Source organism: Polypterus senegalus, chromosome 1, assembly GCF_016835505.1.
Source record: "Polypterus senegalus isolate Bchr_013 chromosome 1, ASM1683550v1, whole genome shotgun sequence".
NCBI lineage: Eukaryota > Metazoa > Chordata > Cladistia > Polypteriformes > Polypteridae > Polypterus > Polypterus senegalus.
In genome coordinates, this window is record NC_053154.1 from 34,976,796 (window position 1) to 34,999,000 (window position 22,205).

Below are 22,205 nucleotides of genomic sequence, written 5' to 3' on the forward strand. Positions count from 1 at the left end.
TCCTGATAACATTCATTGAGTTGTATGTTTTCCTGTGGTGGTCCTGTTATATTTCCCTGCTGTGTTTGTTGTGTCATGTGACGTCATCAGTGTGACCCCCTCTCAGTATTCGTTGTGTTACTGTGAGAGGAGGTAAGCACGCTGTTATTCTCTGTATGATAAAATTCATTCAATTATTTTAAATTGTTTGAGTTAATTTTTTCTGTATATGACAGTAATTGTAATAAGATTGTTGTTGTGTACAGTTGTTGTTTTGAATGATTTTCTATTCATTTTGGTTATGTGTTAATGTGAGCGTTCAACAGCCTTTCCACGTGTTTTTTTTGTTAATAGGAGGAATCACAGAGCTTGAGTTGTCATTTTTATGTTCCCTGTTTAATATTTCTGGTATGTTATTTTTTTATTTGTACATTCACTATGCATGGTTATGTATGTCGTTGCAATTTAGATTGCGCAGTATTCGTTGTGTTACTGTGAGAGGAGGAGGAATCACAGAGCTTGAGTTGTCATTTTTTATGTTCTCTGTCTAATATTTCAGACCATTAATAAAAAAAAGAGAAAACATCAACAACTAAAGGGTGTTTGCAATATTCTTTCGTGGCGGTTTGTACAGCTCGTTGCATATATCACAACTCAGAGGTTTTGAGGGTTAACCGAATCAAAAGGCCAGGACGCAGCAGTACGGCGCGTTGGTTACATTGGTGCCGCGATCCTTTTTTTCTACAGAACGACGCCAGTTCGTTTTCAGTAGGACGCTACGACTTAAGCCCATAATTGCAAGAAGGGGCGGTCCTAGCTTGTTTGGTGCCCTGGGCGAACACCCCCTCTGGTGCCCCCTCCAGCAACACCAACCCCACTCACCCAGTATTCTAATAAACACTGAACAAAATCAGTGCAATAAAACAAACTATTGGAAATGTAATGTCTAACAGAGACAAAATCAAATTTTACATTTATACAGCACCAAAATATTTTGTTATAGTGTAAAGAATTTTCACTTTAGTTCCATCTCCAGTCATCAGTTCACCAGGTCACTAACAACTGCATAAACCTTTTCACTCAGAGCTGCAGTCAGTTTATTATTTCGGGTTAACTTTCCCTGCCTACCACTCTCCACTACGTGAGTCATTTGCATTAGTAAGTTAGCACGCAAACATATACTGTATATCCATACAAAAATACTCTTCCTAACTCAAATCATTTTATCAACATGTTCAAAATCTCTTTGACGATATTTTACCGTTTTAAAGCCTGTAATGTGCACTCCAATTATGGCCAATTTACTAACCTGTGATAAAGAATAGAGAGAGCACAGGCACTGAGCTGGCGTCAGCTTCACAAAGGAGAATCCCCCGCCTCCCCGCCCCTCTCCTCCCTGTGTGTGCGGCAAGAAGCAAGCAGCAGGCGCACCTCGCAAATGGAGGGCGCCCTTAGTCCCCATAAATGGGCAATAGAAAACCGATCGGTGCCCATGCAATCCCAAAAATGCGCTGGCATGATGTCGGGGCAGCATGGGCGTGTGCAAAAAAAAAAAAATTCACCACGATGCCGCCCTGGGCAATGGCCCATGTCACCCATATCAAAAACCACCACTGATTGCAACGTACACTGCCACAGACTGGAAAAAAAAGTTTTTTTTTTACAAATTGTCTGTTACGATTTAATTTATGTAAATTATTCTGTTCCTTAGCATTGTGTAATAACGTTCTGAATTAGTTTAGTTTACTTAGTTTAATTGTTGTATTGTTACTGTTTTATTAGTAATATAATGGCTGAAGGTGGAGAGGGCAACGACCAGAATATAACTAACCCATCTAAAGAAGATTCTTTTGAAAATCACTTTAGTTTGGGGAGGGTTTTTTATTTAAGACTTTAGATGAAACACCACAAAGGAGAGCTGGATTAACTAGAACACCACCAGTTGATTCCACACATTGCAATGAATTCTCCGCATCACCTTTGGACTCACACTGTTCAGAATTAGGCACACTTGTCACAAAATTAGCTGAGCAACTTAGCCATTCTATTACAGCTCAGCTGCAGGCAAATATGAGTAGCTTTAGCAGCACAACTGCAGAAACAGCTGGCCGGAGTCAATCTTCTGGTGCACCTTTTTCAAGTGTTAAATTTGTCCTGCAATCAGATGTGAAAGAACCTCCTTTGTTCAGAAGGGATGGTTCTGACAAATACTCAGTTCATGAGTGGGAAGGACTAATGCGTATTTGTTTGAGAAAACGAAATGTCCCTTTGCAAGAGCAATCCCAGGAAATACTTGCTAGACTGATGGGCAAAGCAGGAGACATAGTTAAAATCATAATTCACAATAATCCTTCCTTAGACCACTTTCAAGACCCCTCACTAATCTTTGATATTCTGAAGCAGCATTTTAGCGAGTTGACTTACTCAAATATGCCTCTTGCAGACTTTTACAACACATTGCCTCATCCTGGTGAAAAACCAATGGATTACTGGATCCGCCTAAATAAGGCAGTAGATGTGGCAGATGAGTGCTTACGCCGGTGCGGGCACCACATTGACAGCCCAAGTCACGAAGTTGCCATGATGTTTATTGAGCATTGTCCTGATCGATCTCTTTTGAACATTTTTAAATTTAAATCATCCGACAAGTGGACTGCATATGAGATTCAGGAGAGACTTGATGAATACCAAAGAGATACCAGAGTTTATGCTGCAACACCATCACTCCTTCCCTACATTATTAAGCCTGCTATCCACACACAAGAAATATTGAACTGCCAATCAGAACAAGTCAAATGTTGCCCAGCACTTCCCTTTACAGAGGTTCACACGCCTGATTGTGCTCGGCAGTCAGGAAATGACTGTATGAGGAGGTTGGTTAACTTACTTGACCGCATGTTGACACAGCAAACCCACTCCTCACCAATGTCCAGACAGTGCGACTCCTTTCCGAGGAGGGCTTGTAAGGTTTGTGGTGATTCAGAGAATTCTACTTTGTCACACTGCAGAAGATCTAATTTGTGCTTACGATGTTTCACTCAAGGGCACTGGAAGAAAAACTATCCCCATCAGAAGAATCAGGGCCATCAACTGTCTAGTGAGGTTCCTCAGGAGACTGGTCAGCCTTTAAACTGAATAGCTCACATTTAGGGAGGGACAGTGTGAGTGGACAGCTAAATACCCTCCAAAATGAATGTAATTGGGAAGATGTATATGGAGACTGCCTTGCTGGTGCACAAGAGGGGTGCACAATTATTTTTCAAAAGGTGCAAGCTTTTCATGACCTGTTTTACACTCCTGTTATTGTTGGTGGTCCTGTAAAGCTTCAAGGGATGCTAGATACAGGCTCCGTCGCATGTATAATAAGTATGACTGCTGTTCATCAGCTTCAGGGTGCAGGACTTTTACCAGAAACAATACAACCAGCAGAGAACGTTGTTTTGATTGGCTGTGGTGGTCAACAGACACATCCTGAAGGTATTTATGACTTAGAGATGTGTCTGTATGGCATCACCTGTGTTGTTCCTACTCTACTAGTACCAGGGCAGCATGTTGATCTCATTTTGGGCACAAATGTCATCAAATATTTGCTTCATCACATGAAAAGCCACAGTGAGTACTGGGACCTTGCTTCAAGAACTGGTGCCCAGTCACACCCTGATGTAGAACAGTTCCTTAATATGATGACATGTATTGACCGATGGAGAGATGGGATGATGCCAATTTAGGTTGGGACTGTAGTGTTAAAACAAGCTGTAACCCTTCTTCCTAGGCATGAATACTTGGGATGGGGGAAACTCCCCGCTAAGTCCCCTGTTTCTCCAGGCAGTACTGTAATAGTAGAGGCCATTGAATCCAATGCTAGACCACGCAAAATGTTAGTGGGCAGAATCATCACTCCAATGTGGGGTGATAGGTGGATTCCAGTTAAGTTTCTTAATCTTTAAGATAGGTCAATTACTTTGAAACGGAATAGTAAAATAGCTGATGTGTTGGGCTGCAGAGGATGTAGATGTTTATCAAGGTATTTTTATGAAGACAGATGACAAAAATCTAGACTCGTCCCACAAGTGCCATAGCTTTTATTCTGGTGCTACTCCTACCCTTGCTGAGTTTGGGCTAAGTGATATTAAGGTTGAAGACTGCCAGATCAGTAGCGCCGAGAAAGATAAGCGTGTACGACTACTGATAATGTACAAAGACATCTTTTCGAAAAACATCCTTTGGACTGTGGAGAAGTTAAGGGCTTTGTGCATCGTATCCGTTTAAACCCGATGAGCGTCCATTTCGTCTTCCATACCGCAGGGTGCCCCCTGCACATTATCAGAAGTTGAGGCAAGTTTTAACTGAAATGGAAGAAAAGGGCATAATCAGGAACTCAGTGAGCGAGTTTGCATCACCTTTGGTGATGGTTTGGAAGAAGGATGGTAATGTGCGAATTTCCACTGACTTTCGTTGGCTGAATGCAAGAACTTTGAAAGATGCCCACCCCTTGTCACATCCAGCAGACTGCTTGGCTGCTTTAGGAGGCGATTCTTGTTTTAGCACAATGGACCTTACTTCCAGATATTACAACATTCCCATGCATGAAGAGGATAAAAAATACACAGCCTTCATATCACCTCTTGGTTTCCATGAATACAACAGAATGCCTCAAGGGCTGTGTAATAGTCCTGCCACTTTTATGAGGATGATGCTCAGTATTTTTGGGGATCTGAATTTCACTAAGATGCTATGCTACTTGGATGATCTCTTAATTTTTTCTAATATGGAAGAAGATGCCCTTTGTAGTCTTCAGGTTGTGTTCCGAAGACTATGGGAGAATAATCTTAAATTGGCCCCAAAGAAGCGTCACTTTATGAAGACGACTGTGAAACTTCTTGGTCATATTATTGACAGCTCTGGTGTTTCAGTTCACCCTTCTAAGGTAGAAGCTATTGCTAATCTAACAACACGAGATGTAATGGAAGGTGATGGCTGCACTCCCTCTGTGCATGCACAGAATTAAATCATTTTTGGGAATGGTATTTTACTAGCAGCACTTTATTCCTAACTGCTCTACCATAGCCAAGCCTTTTTTTGCACTAACAGCGGGTCAGAAACGAAGAGGAAAATTTGCCAAGGACCGGAAAAGACAGCATGTTTTTCGTTCAGTCATACCATCTGATTGGACATCAGAATGTAATCCTGCTTATCATTCACTAAAGACACAACTTCTTGAATCAGTCGTGCTTGCGCATCCCGATTTCAATGAACCATTCATTCTTTCTGTAGATGCCTCTCTTAACGGGCTTGGTGCTGTCCTTTCTCAGCTTGTTCCTGGTGAAGGGAAGGCTAGATAAATTGCTTTTGCAAGTAAGACCTTAAGTGCGGCCCAAAGAAGGTACCCAGCATATAAGCTGGAATTCCTGGCTTTGAAATGGAGCATCTGCGAAAAATGCAGTCATTGGTTGAAGGGTCATAACTTTACAGTATGGACTGATAATAACCCGCTTACATATCTGTTAACTAAGCATAAACTTGATGCATGTGAGCAGCGTTGGGTGTCCAAGTTGGCATTATTCTACTTTTGATCTTAAACATATCTCTGGCAAACAAAACGTTATGGCAGATGCGCTAAGTCGAGACCTCTTTACAGAGTCAATCAGTAGCCGACTTTTAAAGGAGCCATATTGTCAGTTATTACGTGAAGCTGGGAAGGTAGCAGGAGGAACAGTGCAGGATGTGCTGCGAATGACTTGCCAGCCACAACTACTTGGAAAGACCAGTTCACATCCTCAGCTAGACACTCAAATGAAGTTTTTTTGCGACTGCAGTGAGATTCCGGCTTTGTGTCAGTCCTCACACACTTGGGAAACAGGGGCAGAGTTCAGAGCTATTAGTCTTGCTCAGCATGTCCATCAACTTTCCACTGGCCAGGAGTTTTCTCCTGAATTTACAGAGCAACAACTTCAACTTGCACAACAAAATGACCCTGTCATTTCCAAGGTGCTACCTTTCGTGATCCGAAAGAGACGACCTTTCACGAAGGGAACGACATGGTGCAAATTCAGAGGTTCTTAGGTTGTTGAAACAATGGGATAGGTTCGAATTTCGAAATGACATCTTGTACAGAGTGATTAAAGATCCTGTGCAGGGTAAGAAGAAAGTTCAGTATGTTCTTCCTTATTCGTTGATGGAGAAAGCACTATCTGGCATTCATGATCTGGCAGGTCATCAGGCTCGAACAGTGTATCTGGCCTGACAGCGTTTTTTTCTGGCCTGATATGGAAAATGACATCAAAGCCTACGTGAAATGCTGTCAGAGATGTGTTTTTGCCAAGTCGCATGAGCCTGCTGCACGAGCACCATTAGAGAGTATCAAGACTTCTGCTCCTATGGAGTTGCTTTACCTTGATTTCTAGTCGGCAGAAGGTCACAAGCAAAGATCTGTGGATGTCCTTGTGGTTACAGACCATTTCACAAAACTGGCTCATGCATTTCAATGTACTAACCAGACATCAAAGCAAATTGTTAAAAAACTTTGGGATAATGTATTTTGTGTTTATGGGTTTCCTGAAAGGATACACACTGATCAGGGTGCAAATTTTGAGAGTGATTTAATAGCTGGGTTGCTTCATTTGTCAGGAGAATCTAAGTCACACACGACTGCATACCACCCCATGGGGAATGGAGGGACAGAGCAGTTCAATCGCACACTTGGAAACATGCTTCGTACCCTCCCTGTACGAGAAAAACACTTATGGCCTCAGCAGATTCAGACATTAACTTTTGTCTACAATGCTACAGTGCATGAAACAACAAGATATGCTCCATTTTTCCGAGACTACCTGTGGATGTTATGTTCAAACTAGCTTTGCAGGACCCTGTTATAGTTGATTATAGTACATATGCAAAGACTTTACTCTCCGACTTGCAAAATGCAATGAACATTGCTCAGCGGCATTCCTTAAGTGAGCAGCATCATCAGGCACAGCAATACAACAAAAAGATCAGAGGCACCCATCACAGACCAGGTGATCGTGTGCTTGTGGCCAACAAGAAGGAGCGAGGCAAAAGAAAATTAGCCGACAAATGGGAAAGCACAGTGTTTACTGTTGTGGATTGAAATCCTCAAAATCGTGTTTATAAGATCAAGGATGAACTGGGACGTGAGAGAGTGGCACATAGGAACTGGCTACTAGATGTTAGTTTTTTGCCAATGAACCTCTCAGATGTGGATCCTGAAGAGACTGATACAGTCTCTACGTCTTCATGCACCTCTTTTGGAGATTGTACATGCAATTGTTTCACAAATGAAGAAGAAACTAACTTAACTCCTGTTGATGGTAACCAGGATCATATCAGCTATGCAGGTATAGGAGAAGTTACCCTAATACCCATGTCCAGGATGTTAGTTTCTCATTCACATACTCTCACAGATAGTAACAGTTGTAAGACTTCCTGCTCTCCAACTCTGCCTTCTTATCTGGAAAAACGTGAGAAAGAATGTCAAGACAACACTATACAGAGATCTAATCAATCCTCCGACGCTCTGAGTGAAACAGCAGCCGCTCCATTTATACAGCCTGCTTCTTCTGTAGTCCCACGTTTACCCTCAGGTGTAGTGTCACATTCACATGCTACTCAACACGTACATAACCTTGCTTCTACTTCAGGTAGTTTTTTTACAACAAAAACTGGCAGGGTGGTTAAATCTGTCAACAGGCTCATTGAAACTATGGTTCAGAAACCTTTTCTTAAGAGTGATTCCAGTTCAGTTACTAGTCATTTCTCATCTATTTTTGCTCTGTTTAAACATTAAATTTTTCTGCTGGGTTGCATACATGAATAAGATGCAGATATCAATATTATATGTTTCTAATACTTCCTGTATATTGTGTGGTCTATGGCCAACCAGTCATCCCGGCCAATACCCCCAGGCCACCAGATGGAGTTCACCCTGTAGCATGGAGGTGCCCCTGAATACCAGCAGGGAATTATGGACAATGGAGTTTTCATCCTCACCCCTGCTGGATACCACAGGGGCCACTAGATGGAGCTGCAGGGAGGAGCAAAGAATATTCGCCCTATGCCCCGGAAGTACGTCTGAGTCACATGCACAAGAGGAATGATGTGCTTCCGAGGTGAAGAAAAAGGACTTTTTATCTGACCCAGAAGTGTTCCTAGTCACATGGACAGAGGGAGCGAAACACTTCTGGTTCAAGGACTATAAAGGACTGTGGGAAATCCTCAGACGACGAGCTGAGCTGGGTGGAAGGGTGGCAACACGTCTGGAAGTAGTGGAGTGTATCATTGATTATTGTGGTGTATTTATATGAGTATTGTGGAGAGGAGGGTGCTTGTGCACTGTACAATTGTCCGAATAAAGAATTATTGGACTTTTACCTGGTGTCTGGAGTCAAGTCTGAGGGTTCAAAGGAGCTATAGTGCCCCCTATCTGTCACAACTGGCAAAGTGTTGTGTGGCGTACCAAGCGTCACATTATTCTAAGGGGTTATGAAGCCTGATCAACTTCATGTAACACTTAACCTTTTTTTTTTTCTTTTGAGGGTAACTTTCAAGTTGGACCAGATGACTCAGTTGTCATTCATACTTGTGCCAGATAAAAGCAAACCATGTTGTTTAGTGACTAATCGGAAAAATTATCAGGATGTTGGTGATTTGCAGGAGGGGTGAATGTAGCAGGTGTATAAAATAAAGAGCTTAGTTGTTTGGAGCTTCACCAAATCCTGATAACATTCCTTGTGTTGTATGTTTTCCTGTGGTGGTCCTGTTATATTTCCCTGCTCTGTTTGTTGTGTCTTGTGATGTCATCAGTGTGACCCCCTCTCAGTATTCGTTGTGTTACTGTAAGAGGAGGTAAGCACGCTGTTATTCTCTGTATGGTAAAATTAAATTATTTTGAATTGTTTGAGGTAATCTTTTCTGTATATGACAGTAATTGTAATAAGATTTTTGTTGTGTACCGTTGTTGTTTTGAATGCTTTTCTGTTCATTTTGGTTATGTGTTAATGTGAGCGTTCAACAGCCTTTCCACGTGTTTTTTTTTGTTAATAGGAGGAATCACAGAGCTTGAATTGTCACTTTTTATGTTCTCTGTTTAATATTTCAGACCATTAATAAAAAAAGAGAAAACATCAACAACTAAAGGGTGTTTGCAATACAGTGAACCTTCGTTTATCACGGTTAATCCGTTCCAGACTCTACCGTGATAAATGAATTTTCGAGAAGTAGGATTCTTTATTTATAAATCGAATATTTTTGCAGTTAGAGTATAGAAAACCTGTTTACGACCTTCTAAATACGTCTTTTTAACATTATTAGAGGTCTTTAGACATGAAATAACACACTTTAGTCACCATTACACTCGTATTACCCAATATATTAGACAAAATAAGAGAAAATAAGACATATTAAACGTTACAAATATCATACTGTATTACTAGGCACACTCGCCTTTTAAGGCAACCGACTTTTATCCTCAATTTTTGTGCGCTCCATGTGTACATCAGGCATGTAAGTGTAGGGAATGAGAACTTCAAAGTGCCCATTCATAACATCTCCTGAAAACCTAAGTTTTTTTTTATCCCCTCAAGTGCCTGTCCAAAGTTGTATAATGTCAGCCCGAATCTGTACCGCTAAAGATGGAGTTTCATGCACTAAATAAGCTATAGATGAGAATAAGAAAGCACCATCTCCCCTGATATTTACTATGCGGTGATGCATTTGTACTCCATCAACATTAATTATTTCCAGAAACATAATTTTGTCTATTTTTCCAGCGCATCGCGCACAAAAGCAAGGGGATGATGGGAGCAGCAGAACTCTGCACACATCGCGTCGCTTTGTACCTCAAGCCGCAAGTAGTAAGTCTGTGATAAGCGGATAGCTCTGCACTCACGGGACGGAAGGACAATCCTAAGCGCTTTTATATAGTAGATTATTGTACTGTACATTTAATTGCACACAAACACACACAGTTCTTACACACAACCACTAATCTATGAAGGCACGACCTCAGTATGAGAGTCTTCAGAGGTGGTGCAGTATCTTCAGCAGGTGCGTTGTTGTCTTCTTCCGCTGAAGGAGTACTAGGAGTAGGCAGTGGGTGTCTGGGTGCGCGCTGAAGAACATCTTGATAGGCAGTTGCTGGCACTGTCTTTTCATATGCGTGAGGAGGCTTTGGTAGGGTATTGCCATCTTTAATCATACCCAAGAGTTTCACCTTCTCCTGGATAGTAAGCATCTTCCTCCGGCGCTTAGTTTTATTGTCAGAAGGCTTAGAAAAAGCAGCACGTTTAGGAGTCATCGTGGGGCTTAGATAAAAGTTCTCAGAAAGCGCATGCGTATTGACGTAAGCGTGTAGGAGAAAAAAAAAATCGCGATAGAGTGAAGCCGCAAAAGTCGAAGCGTGATATAGCGAGGGATCACTGTATTCTTTTGTGGCGGTTTGTACGGCACATTGCATATATCACAACGCAGAAGTTTTGAGGGTTAACTGAATCAAAAGGCCAGGACGCAGCAGTACGGCACGTGCAGTGGAGAGACCGGTTACACAAGCGTGCCATCGTAAATATCTCATACCATGCCAAGCAATCACACAGCATCATAGCGACCAGAAGCACAAAATGGTGGTGCTGATTAAGAACAAACTCACAAAATGGCAAGCCAGTATAGTCACAAAAAATTGAAAAATATACAAAATACAAATCAGCAGCACAAAAAATGTTTGCAGACAATACAAAACAACTAGGAATGTATGTCTGACAAACAATAACATCGTAATCAGCACTGATGGCCGGAGGAGTAACGTACTGCATGTTTTAATTACTGCATTGAGTCACTTAAGTTTTTTGTGAAATGTGTGACGGTTGCCTGAGAAATTTTCCAACATTTTCTGTGCCTAAAATTAACAAGAAAACTCCACAGCCAAGTGGGAACACAGTTGACCCTCAACTTGGCAACCTGCGCCATCCCAAAACAAGGGTGGACTGTCCTCACTTTCAGCCTAAAATGCAGATCATCGATCCATCCATTATCCGACCCGCTATATTCTAACTAAAGGGTCACAGGAGTCTGCTGGAGCCAATCCCAGCTAACACAGGGCGCAAGGCAGGAAACAAACCCGAGCAGGGCGACAATACAGATCTTGATCTCTAATATTGCGTTGATGGCATTTATTGAAGATCTAGTCGGCCACAAGAAGAGGTTCTGTGCTGCTGTTTCTTGCTGGTTAACAAGGACTCTTGACATTAATGGAGATTATGTGAAAAAATGAGGTGTGCACCAAGTTATGAGCATGAGCACGTTCAAAGAATAAATTGCAGGTAATAAAAAAAAAAAACTGTTTTGCAAAACATTTGGAGGAACTGTATGTTGGGGAAGGTGTGAAAAAAGAATTGTGGTAAATGTGTAAAAGAGCAGAACAAAATTGGTCAGAGATAAACAGCAGCAGCAAACCAGCACTGTGGAGACGGGCGTCACAGGCGTCACACGTATTCTGTGCCTCACAAAAGGACTGGGGTGACTGGGATCGGCCCGAGATGTGTCCCTCAAAGTGTTCCAGACAGCGTCCTGGTCACACTCGATGGTGCAGCTCACAGCCCCTTTGTGATGGCTTTGCACTGAGCTGTCATCAGATTGTTAACTTCATCCTCGATGTGTGTTTCCTTATCAGTTTTAAAACTTTTTTCTCACCTTCTCAAGCCAAGCCACAGTAAAAACAGCTGCAAAGATGGAGATGTAATCTTTTTTTTGTTTGCACTGAAAATGTAGCAGAGAGCAAGAAAACACTCAGGAGAGCTGAAGAGTGACATGATGTTTTGGAGAATACAGTTCAATAAATGACCCAAGTCGCTAAAAAGCTAAGGGTGGGAGAATTGGGACATCCTACAAAGCGAAAAGTGGTCTGGTGAATGCCAGTTTCTTCTAATTGATAGTGTGAGGGACACACCAGTATATGCATATGTGAGTGTGTGTGTGTGTGTATGTGGTCAATATATCTGACTAACCTTTTCCAAACTGCTCGGTCTTACACCTCCTCCCCAGTCAGACCTTTCTCCTTCAGATCTTCTCATCCACCTCCACTTGGGTCCTTTGGCCTCCCCCGTTTTCTCTTCCTCTGTACTTCCATTCCCATCACTCTTTTGCCCAGGTATTCATTGTCTCTCCTCATCACATGTTCATACCACTTTTCTGTACTTTCTTAGACATCTCTCCCACTTCTGTTGTTCCTCTGATTGTCTCATTTCATAGTCTGTCCTTTTTTGGAACCCTCAACATTCTCATTTCTGCCATATCTGCCATTACTACTCATGTTTCAGCCCCTTACATCATTGGTGGTCTTACGAATGTCTTAAAAACCTTTCCTTTAACCTCCACCTTAATTTTTCAATTACAGTACACAATACTGCTGATACCTCTTTCCAATTGTTCCATCTAAGCTGACCCACACTGCACTCTATGGGATATCTCTGCATCTAATTTCTGTCTTAGCTACCACTGATCCTAGATATTTATACATTTATCCTCTCTTTTCTGTAGATCTCCCTGCAGGCTAACATCTGAATCCTGGTCATCATTAAACCTCAGATATTTTCTCTTCTTCCAATTTATCTTCAATCCTCTATCTTCCAAAGCCTTTCTCTATTCTTCCAACTTCCTCTTCACTTCCTCTCTTTTGGTAACCTGTGAATCCTGATCATCATTAAACCTCATATATTCTATCTTCTTCCTTCTTCAGCCCTCTATCTTCCAAAGTCCTTCTCCATTCTTCCATCTTCCTCTTCATATTTTCTTTTGCTACACAACACTAAAGCCTTCACCAGGGGGATTGGTCTTTTGTCTCACAAGCCCACACATCCATAACCAGATCAAACAGGAGGGGGACTTAAAAAAGACCCCGGTGCAGACCTTCTCTAACTGGGATCTTGTCTGTTACCCCAACACTGCTTTCAACACGAGCCCTCGCTACCTCATTCATAACCTGGACAATTGTCATATACAGTGGTGTGAAAAACTATTTGCCCCCTTCCTGATTTCTTATTCTTTTGCATGTTTGTCACACAAAATGTTTCTGATCATCAAACACGTTTAACCATTAATCAAATATAACACAAGTAAATACAAAATGCAGTTTTTAAATGATGGTTTTTATTATTTAGGGAGAAAAAAATCCAAACCTACAAGGCCCTGTGTGAAAAAGTAATTGCCCCCTTGTTCAAAAATAACCTAACTGTGGTGTATCACACCTGAGTTCAATTTCCGTAGCCACCCCCAGGCCTGATTACTGCCACACCTGTTTCAATCAAGAAATCACTTAAATAGGAGCTGCCTGACACAGAGAAGTAGACCAAAAGCACCTCAAAAGCTAGACATCATGCCAAGATCCAAAGAAATTCAGGAACAAATGAGAACAGAAGTAATTGAGATCTCTCAGTCTGGTAAAGGTTATAAAGCCATTTCTAAAGCTTTGGGACTCCAGCAAACCACAGTGAGAGCCATTATCCACAAATGGCAAAAACATGGAACAGTGGTGAACCTTCCCAGGAGTGGCCGGCCGACAAAAATTACCCCAAGAGCGCAGAGACGACTCATCCGAGAGGTCACAAAAGACCCCAGGACAACGTCTAAAGAACTGCAGGCCTCACTTGCCTCAATTATGGTCAGTGTTCACGACTCCACCATAAGAGAGAGACTGGGCAAAAACGGCCTGCATGGCAGATTTCCAAGACGCAAACCACTGTTAAGCAAAAAGAACATTAGGGCTCATCTCAATTTTGCTAAGAAACATCTCAATGATTGCCAAAACTTTTGGGAAAATACCTTGTGGACTGATGAGACAAAAGTTGAACTTTTTGGAAGGCAAATGTCCCGTTACATCTGGCGTAAAAGGAACACAGCATTTCAGAAAAGAACATCATACCAACAGTAAAATATGGTGGTGGTAGTGTGATGGTCTGGGGTTGTTTTGCTGCTTCAGGACCTGGAAGGCTTGCTGTGATAGATGGAACCATGAATTCTACTGTCTACCAAAAATCCTGAAGGAGAATGTCCGCCATCTGTTCGTCAACTCAAGCTGAAGCGATCTTGGGTGCTGCAACAGGACAATGACCCAAAACACATCAGCAAATCCACCTCTGAATGGCTGAAGAAAAACAAAATGAAGACTTTGGAGTGGCCTAGTCAAAGTCCTGACCTGAATCCAATTGAGATGCTATGGCATGACCTTAAAAAGGCGGTTCATGCTAGAAAACCCTCAAATAAAGCTGAATTACAACAATTCTGCAAAGATGAGTGGGCCAAAATTCCTCCAGAGCGCTGTAAAAGACTCATTGCAAGTTATCGCAAACGCTTGATTGCAGTTATTGCTGCTAAGGGTGGCCCAACCAGTTATTAGGTTCAGGGGGCAATTACTTTTCACACAGGGCTATGTAGGTTTGGATTTTTTTTCTCTCTAAATAATAAAAAACATCATTTAAAAACTGCATTTTGTGTTTACTTGTGTTATATTTGACTAATGGTTAAATGTGTTTGATGATCAGAAACATTTTGTGTGACAAACATGCAAAAGAATAAGAAATCAGGAAGGGGGCAAATAGTTTTTCACACCACTGTATATCTCTGATACTCCTTACTCTCTCATGCACCTCCAGACCCCTAAATGTGGCACTTCACCATAAGTCTTCTCCAAATCAATAAACACCACATGCAAACCTCTCTGTTTTTCTGATAGATACACACTGTGTACAAATAGTGCATACATGAGGGCACCGTGAGAGAAATAAAAGCCAACTACGGAACATAATATATGCGCATGTAAATGATGTAAACATATTGTGTACACACACACACACGCACATTGTATTTATTCATATAAAGCACACTTACAGTTAAATCCTAGTGAACTATATACTAATTATGAATAGAGTAATTAGAAAATATGACAACATGACATGCAACTAAAACACTAAATATAATTCTAAAAGATAAACAGAAATACAACCTGCAGTATATACTAAGAAAGGCAGGATATTATATGGAGACACTTTTTTAATACTGCCGTGGGCTGGCGTCCTGCTTTGTGCTCTGTGTTGGCTGGGATTGGCTCCAGCAGACCCCTGTTGACCCTGTGTTAGGATATAGTGGGTTGGATGATGACTGACTGACTTTTTTAATAATAATAACACTACAGAAATGTATCATTTTTGGTGAAGCACTAGCGTATGTACAGTCGGTGTTCATGTACAGTATGTGTGTGTGCATACATCACTTGAGTCCAGTGGTCTGTGTTTATACTGTACATACACGTACCAAGAGTATATATGTATTTACTATGCACTTCATACAGACATATAAAGCGTGTTTCTGTTTATCCATTTATCCATTTATCAATCTCTTTTTCCAAACCTGCTCAATCGAGTTAGCCCAGGGGTTCTCAATCACAGTCCTGGAGGGCCGCAGTGGCTACAGGATTTTGTTCTAATCCGGTTCCTTAATTAGAAAGCGATTCTTGCCAATAATTTAATTTCATGGCTTGTTAGTTCTTTAACTCTGCTGTGTCAGTTAATTCGGAATATCCTGGATTTTCTTCCCCTTTCTAAGGATATCATCCAAATGATTTGAAGACTAAAATGGAGGAGTAATTCTCAGTCCTTCACTTTTTTCTCTTCACTTTCCTTCCAAATATTTAATTAAACCCAATAGTGCATGATGAATACACACGGGTGTAAATGGTAACAAGCTAAATGGAGGAATGCTGCTCTCTTTTGTCATTTTCATGTTATTGCTAATAAGGAGCAACTAAAAACCAAGACTACAGCTGTTTACGACTAAAATAAGCAATAAGGGTTCAAAATCTTACCGAGCGAGACAACTAAAGTGAAGCAGAAGTGTTACTTGAGCAATAAGTGCTTCTTATTACGCAACTGGGTTGGAGCAAAAACCTGCAGCCACTGCGGCCCTCCAGGACCGTGATTGAGGACCCCTGAGTTAGCCCATCACATGCTCAATTTACCTGACCTACAGGAAAACTGAAGCACTTAGAGAAACTCCGAATGGACACCTGAAGAGCGTGCAGACTGCAAAGATCTCCTGAGCTGGGGGGCAAAGGCACTTCCAAGTGCACCGTCCTTAAAATTCACAGGTCACACCAGCCCACAGTCCACCGCCGTTGAGCACTTTACAGTCTCTCATACCTGTAACGCTTATCATTTCTTTGTTCAGGAGGTATTAGAAAAATAAATACATAAATAAATTTGGTTGAACTTACCTGAGCTGAAGTGGACTGTTTCAGAACGTGCCCCTCGGCCCACAATGCATCTGCCTGTCCTCAAATCAATTGTTCAGCCCCGCTGTCTGGTTTTGGTTTGAGCACTGATGTGCATGGGCTGCCACAAACCTCTTTGTGTGTGTGTGTGAGAGTGTGTGTGTGTGTGTATCTGTGGGTGTGATCGCTCTCTGTTTGTTTGATTGAGATGTGAACTCCTCAGTTATATCAGTTGTGGTCAGTCTATCTGAGAGGCAGTTAGAGAAGCACTTCAAGCCCGGGACATTCATTTAACCTTCCAGTGCTGAATGGAACATTCTGTTTGTTTAAACTGTTTATTTGATTGTGTGGGTCACTGAAATGCTCTCAGTGCCATCTAAACAACGACTGGCATTACCAGTTACTTGCTAAGGGTGTGAGCACAGACCATAAAAGGATTCAAATACAGCCTAAGAGGCAAAAGTGACCATGTTATCTGGTGGCACGGATGGCAATGGCTGCCAATTATGTGACAGTCCTGTCTGCTAGTACTGTGTGTTGGCAGGGCAGGGAGAGAGCTGGTGAGGGGTGAGAGTGTTCAGAATATGGAGTCTATTACAATGAATGTTATGCCTGCTGTCTGCTTGTTGTCTTTTGGTGAACTCCCTCAAGTTGCTTTTCCACTACTGCCCAAGAAGTCAAGCGTGAGATTTGCTTTATTGTCAAATCTAACATAAAAAAAATATTCAGGGCACAGGGTGGTGAACCACCCTAGACAAAGCCTCAATCCATCACCAGGTCCATCCATTACTGAAGCCACTTACTATATTACCAGATGGTCTACACAGAGCCTGTCACCTGTCACAGGGCACAGTCATGGGCACACGCACACTCACCCCCACGGGGCCAATTTAGAGTCGCCAATGAGTTTAAGCAGAACATCATGTTGATGTTGGAAGAACGGATGAAAACCCATATGGACAGACAGAAAGTGCAAAGTCCACACGGGAAATATCTGGCTGAAATGATCTCTGAGCTTTAACAATCATCATCATCATCATCATCATCACAGGTTAAGAAAATGATCTGATCCCAGGATGCTGGGGTAGTGCTGCCCTCCTTAAAATACTAAATGATCATCCATTCTGTTTGTCATCAGGCCAGCATCAGACAACAGCACTGATAATGGAGCAGAAGGGCCCTGGGAAGACGTTCAAAGTCGAGATGATGGGTCAGTAATTGCTGCATTCCCTCCGCTGCCATTAAGTGACATTGGATTAAAACTGACACCTACATGCACACCACCACTATTTCATTGAATTCAGTTCTTCGAGCCTTTCATGGTGCTGAGGTGTCACCCGCAGCACTTTGGTCCCAATTCAGGGGGTACGTCGTGTGGTGGGGGTGGCAGAGTGCTATCAGCATTTCATGGTGTTTTTTCACCTTCTGCTGGCGTATTTCATCTTCACGTTGTGCCTTTGGGTCTTACGTTTTAGACTCATCTTTCTCAGCAACGCCTTTCACGTTTCCATCAGGTGCTTTCAAGTTGACTTGAGATCCCCCGTTCGCAAAGCTACTTTTTTACGGTCAGGTTTATAGTCATGATTGAATGTTGTAGGATGATTAATAAGCAATAAGAGGATACCACCCTGGAGGACGCCATAATAATATGGGGTTTGAAAAAGAAATTTTAACTTAGTTGGACAATCAAATGATCTGTCATGGCTCCTACTTTCGTTAGCTTACCTTTCTCTGTTGTAGGAGGGGGGTGGTCTTCAGCCTTTAAACTTATATCAAGGTAACTGAGGCACACTCGTTATAGGAAACAGAACAATACAATTTATTATTAAGAACACAAGGTTTGTAGAAGTATGATAAATGCTTATATACTGTACATTGATATGTAAGACTAGACGCAGACAGACAGACACATGACCTATAGGCCGGCTGTTTACTGCTATTTAGAGTTCTACTTTATCTTGGCACAGATCAATAACAACAACAACAGCATTTATTTATATAGCACATTTTCATACAAAAAGTAGCTCAAAGTGCTTTACATAATGAAGAATAGAAAAATAAAAGACACAGTAAGAAAATTAAAATAAGTCAACATTAATTAACACAGAATAAGAGTAAGGTCAGGGTGGACAGAAAAAACAAAAAAAAAAAACTCCAGACGGCTGGAGAAAAAATAAAATCTGTAGGGATTCCAGACCATTTGAATGCCCAGTCCCCTCTGGGCAGCCCAGTCCCAGTAGTTTTACGATACAAAGTCTTTATGGATGACGTCTGATGTTGTGTGAAGTTGTTGCTTCGTTGTTACTCTTCATGCGTTGGTGTGCACTCTCTTTATCTTTGCTGCAGGATCCTTGCAGTGCTGTGCTGCTGTTTCCTCAGCTCGCCTTCTTCAGTCTAAAAGGCCTTACTCATTCTGGTCCAAGAGTTTAGATGCTGAAGTTCCCTTCTTGACGTCATGGCTTCTCAGCGTCCTCAGACTACTGGCAGACAGCTTTGGATTCACAGACTGGGCCTCAGCTTCTGGTCCACAAAGGTAAGAGTTTGTCGAATTCAGCTCTCCAAGAAAACGGCTCATGACTTTTAGGTTCAGAGATCAGGATTCAGATGCTTTCAGTCATTTTGGGGAGTTCCCCCCTCTTCCCTCAGAGAATGCGAGAGAAGGTGCCCTGAGAGAGAATCCACGAGGAGTTCAGTGAGTGTCCAGCGTATATCCCAGAGAGCTTCTTCAGGATGGTGAAAAGATCTTTTAAGGGGAGGTTGAACCGTCTCCTGATTGGATTAAAGTCACTTCATGTTAATTTCAACCAAACTGGTCCACTGATGACTGAGTTGTTTAATTCGGGCAGACAGAGAGACAGGCACATCACAACAGGTGATAGGAACTCACCTAAAACAGACTTGATGTGGGAGAAAAGCGGGACAACCATGAAATGGATACAAAGCAGAAAAGAGAGGGCTCAGAGTGCAATGACGCCTCCTCTGAAGGCCTACTGCTTGGTCCACACTGATGATGATGCCTATGATGCCCTTCATTGTTCTGCCAAAGGAAAGCTGGGCAGAAAGTGTCAGAAGAAAAGCTAGAGAGTGGTTGGACTGCCATTCCTACTGGTATGGAGAGCAGTCCAATACCTGGCCAGGGGGAAATTATGGAAGGATGGCACAGATGGATGTGCACCCTTGTTGACAGTGTTGTGCAAGTTCACACCTCACAAGCACTCGCTCAAAGTTCAGTTCACACAAGTTAAAATACGGCCATCGTTCACCATTTCAATTTTGAACTAGTTCATGTTCAGTTCATTTTGTATTTTTTAAGGAGTGAGAATAAATGACCCACGAGTTGAGTTTCTTCAATTTTGCATGCCTTAGGCTATTACAGTGTTCTTGAATAAAATACAATAATTATGAAGTCTTTTTTATTTAAAAACACGTTATTGAGTTATACACAGCTAGAAACACATATAACCATATATGCTAACATCCTCCCAGTCAAAAAAGAAATTAAATAGAAGCAAATATACATATAAATTACCACCTGTGTGACACAAATGGTGACAGTGGAGCCAGCGTGTAGATGAATGGCAAAAAATCAGTATGAAATAAATATATGTAAAAATCGACTGTTTGTGCTTATTGGAATACCGTATTTGGATTCGGCTCCACCCCGACATTACTGGGTATGGCAAAACGTTTAATCAGGACCTAAACCAGATCCAGAATGGCACCTAAAACTGAATTCGCTCTCGTTCAAATTCTTCACTTGCAAATACGTTACGTTGAGTTCACCGTTCTTAGAAAAATGAGCTTTTTGAACTAGTTCATGCACAACACTGCTTGCTGGGATGTTTCGACTTCCCTTTCCCAGTCGGGGAGAAGATACAATGTATGGACTGAAGGAATCTCCTGCCAAGAACAGTTGTTCTCCAAGTATGACAGGTGGCCGTACTCTGCTAGTCTAACCCTTGAGGCTTTTTGGGTTCAGGATGGCAGGCATGTTGGGTTCCTCTTAGGATGCCAGGGAGGTGATGCAGTGAGAAGACTTCCTTATTCTACGACAGTTACTTCTGACCCAGAATTTAATGTTCTGGCACCAAAAGTACTGCTGGGTCTGGCAACAAGAACTGGAGCTGGGAGGAGGATGACAACGCACATCTTGGAGGAGTGAAGGAAAAAAATCAAAAGAATTGTGCGTAGTTGTGTTTATAGTGTGGGTGAAGATGAAGCCTGTGTAAGGTATTTTGTAAAAATTAAAGATCATTTGAACCCAGGGCAGCTGGTGCACTTGTGTCTGAGGTGTGGTGGAACTCTGTGATCCCCCTTAGTGGGCACAGGGAACATAAAACTGTGTCACCCATAATGACAACAAGATGACAACATAACAATTTCTCCCAGACATCATTCATAAATTAATAATCATTCCTAAAATAATATTAATAAAGTTAATGGTTCACAACATTCAGGGTCATGCAGACAGATGTTCAGGTGAATTTTGAGTTGTCTTCTGAGGTTAATCAAGAACAAAGCAATCAACGTATCCACACTAGAAGTAAATTGAGCTAAACAGAGTCACCTGAAGTGGGCTGACTTGCCGTTCAAAGTCTGATCTTCCCTTGCACTCCATGGTAGGCTCCGCACTGTTTAACAAGAGGGCCTCAAATGCTTCACTCTCCCCATTAGTGGTGCAGTTCACTGAACATTTGGGCCCCCCGCCCCCCTTGGCAGGGTAGAACATGGCCCATAGTTTCAAGGCATTACTTTTCAAGACATTGTGCACCATAGCAGGCCATTACTCTAACCCAGGGCTATTCAATTACAAATTCAGTTGGGCCAGATTGTCAAACCAAGAAGGTTAGCTGGGCCAGTCATTTTAGCGGCAAAGCAGCTCGTAATGACAAATTTTAAAACCAACACAAACAAATTTATTGAAAAACATAAGGTTTATTCGTTGTTTCTCTTTTAACTTTGGTCAGTTTGCAGAGCAAAAGGTGCATACAACAAGAGCTGAATTAACAGAATCTGAAGTAGCCCCTATTTTTTCCACTTACAAAAGAAAAAAAACTGACCTAGGCTACATATCTGACCTATCTGATCACAAAGTGCATAAAACAAAATAGTGCACAGTAGTAGGCTATTAGAAATAACATTGTTTCCTTTTGAAACAAAATAAACAACTTGCACACATTTGACCCAGGAACATCTCAAAGTGCATAAAATAAAAAGGGCACAGTATTCACAACTATAACAACACTGAGGGAACAGATTTTAAATCACCATGTGTGATTAGGTATGCCTCTGTTACGCATCCCACATTATATTGATGTATTGTAGGCTACAGTTACCCTGCTGACTTAGTGGGAGAAGTGACATTTTTTTGTTTTGAACGAGAGCAGTGACTTTAGGCTCGTAATTTGTCAAGTTGTCAATGCAATTCGAAGGCATTGGTGGAGAGTATGGTCAGTCAGGGAGCAACGAGAGTTGCTTTTTATGGAGTTCATGTGTGAAAAACCTGACTCGTATGTATATGTTGATCCAAACATACTGAGCATGACGATCGCTACTTTCTTAATGTTAGGGAACTGATGTGCGTTGACATCAGTCCAAAACACTGCAGGCCCGTTAGTGGAAAGCTCCTGTGCCATGGTTACAGATGACTGCATGTCAACAAGTTCGAGTGTTAATTTCCCCTCGTTAATGGAAGGGACCAGTTTCTTAGCTCTGGCGGATAAGTCCCCTTCTATTGCAACAGTGAATGGGTCTCTGACAAAAACGGCCAACTCTGTGGGCAGATCAAGTCCATCCAATCGACCAGCAAAGTTATTTTTCAACATCGCAATGAAACCTGTCATCACATCCGTGATTTGTGCGGGGGATGAGATGCATTTGCGGAGTGTCAGAAAATGCAGCATTCGGCCTGTGCTCAAATCATTTGCGAAAAGGTCCAGTTTAACTTGGAATGCGC

The 22,205-nt window shown here is 41.9% G+C and overlaps 1 protein-coding gene across 1 annotated transcript in view; it reads right to left on the minus strand.

Moving 5' to 3' along the window:
- Positions 1-16,312, minus strand: part of LOC120518506 (G-protein coupled receptor 4-like) — a 43,246-nt gene extending 26,934 nt beyond the window's left edge. The window contains exon 1 of the mRNA XM_039741719.1: positions 16,253-16,312. The gene's annotated coding sequence lies outside the window, so the exon portion shown is untranslated. The remainder of the gene's footprint in view (positions 1-16,252) is intronic.
- Positions 16,313-22,205: the final 5,893 nt, after the last annotated feature.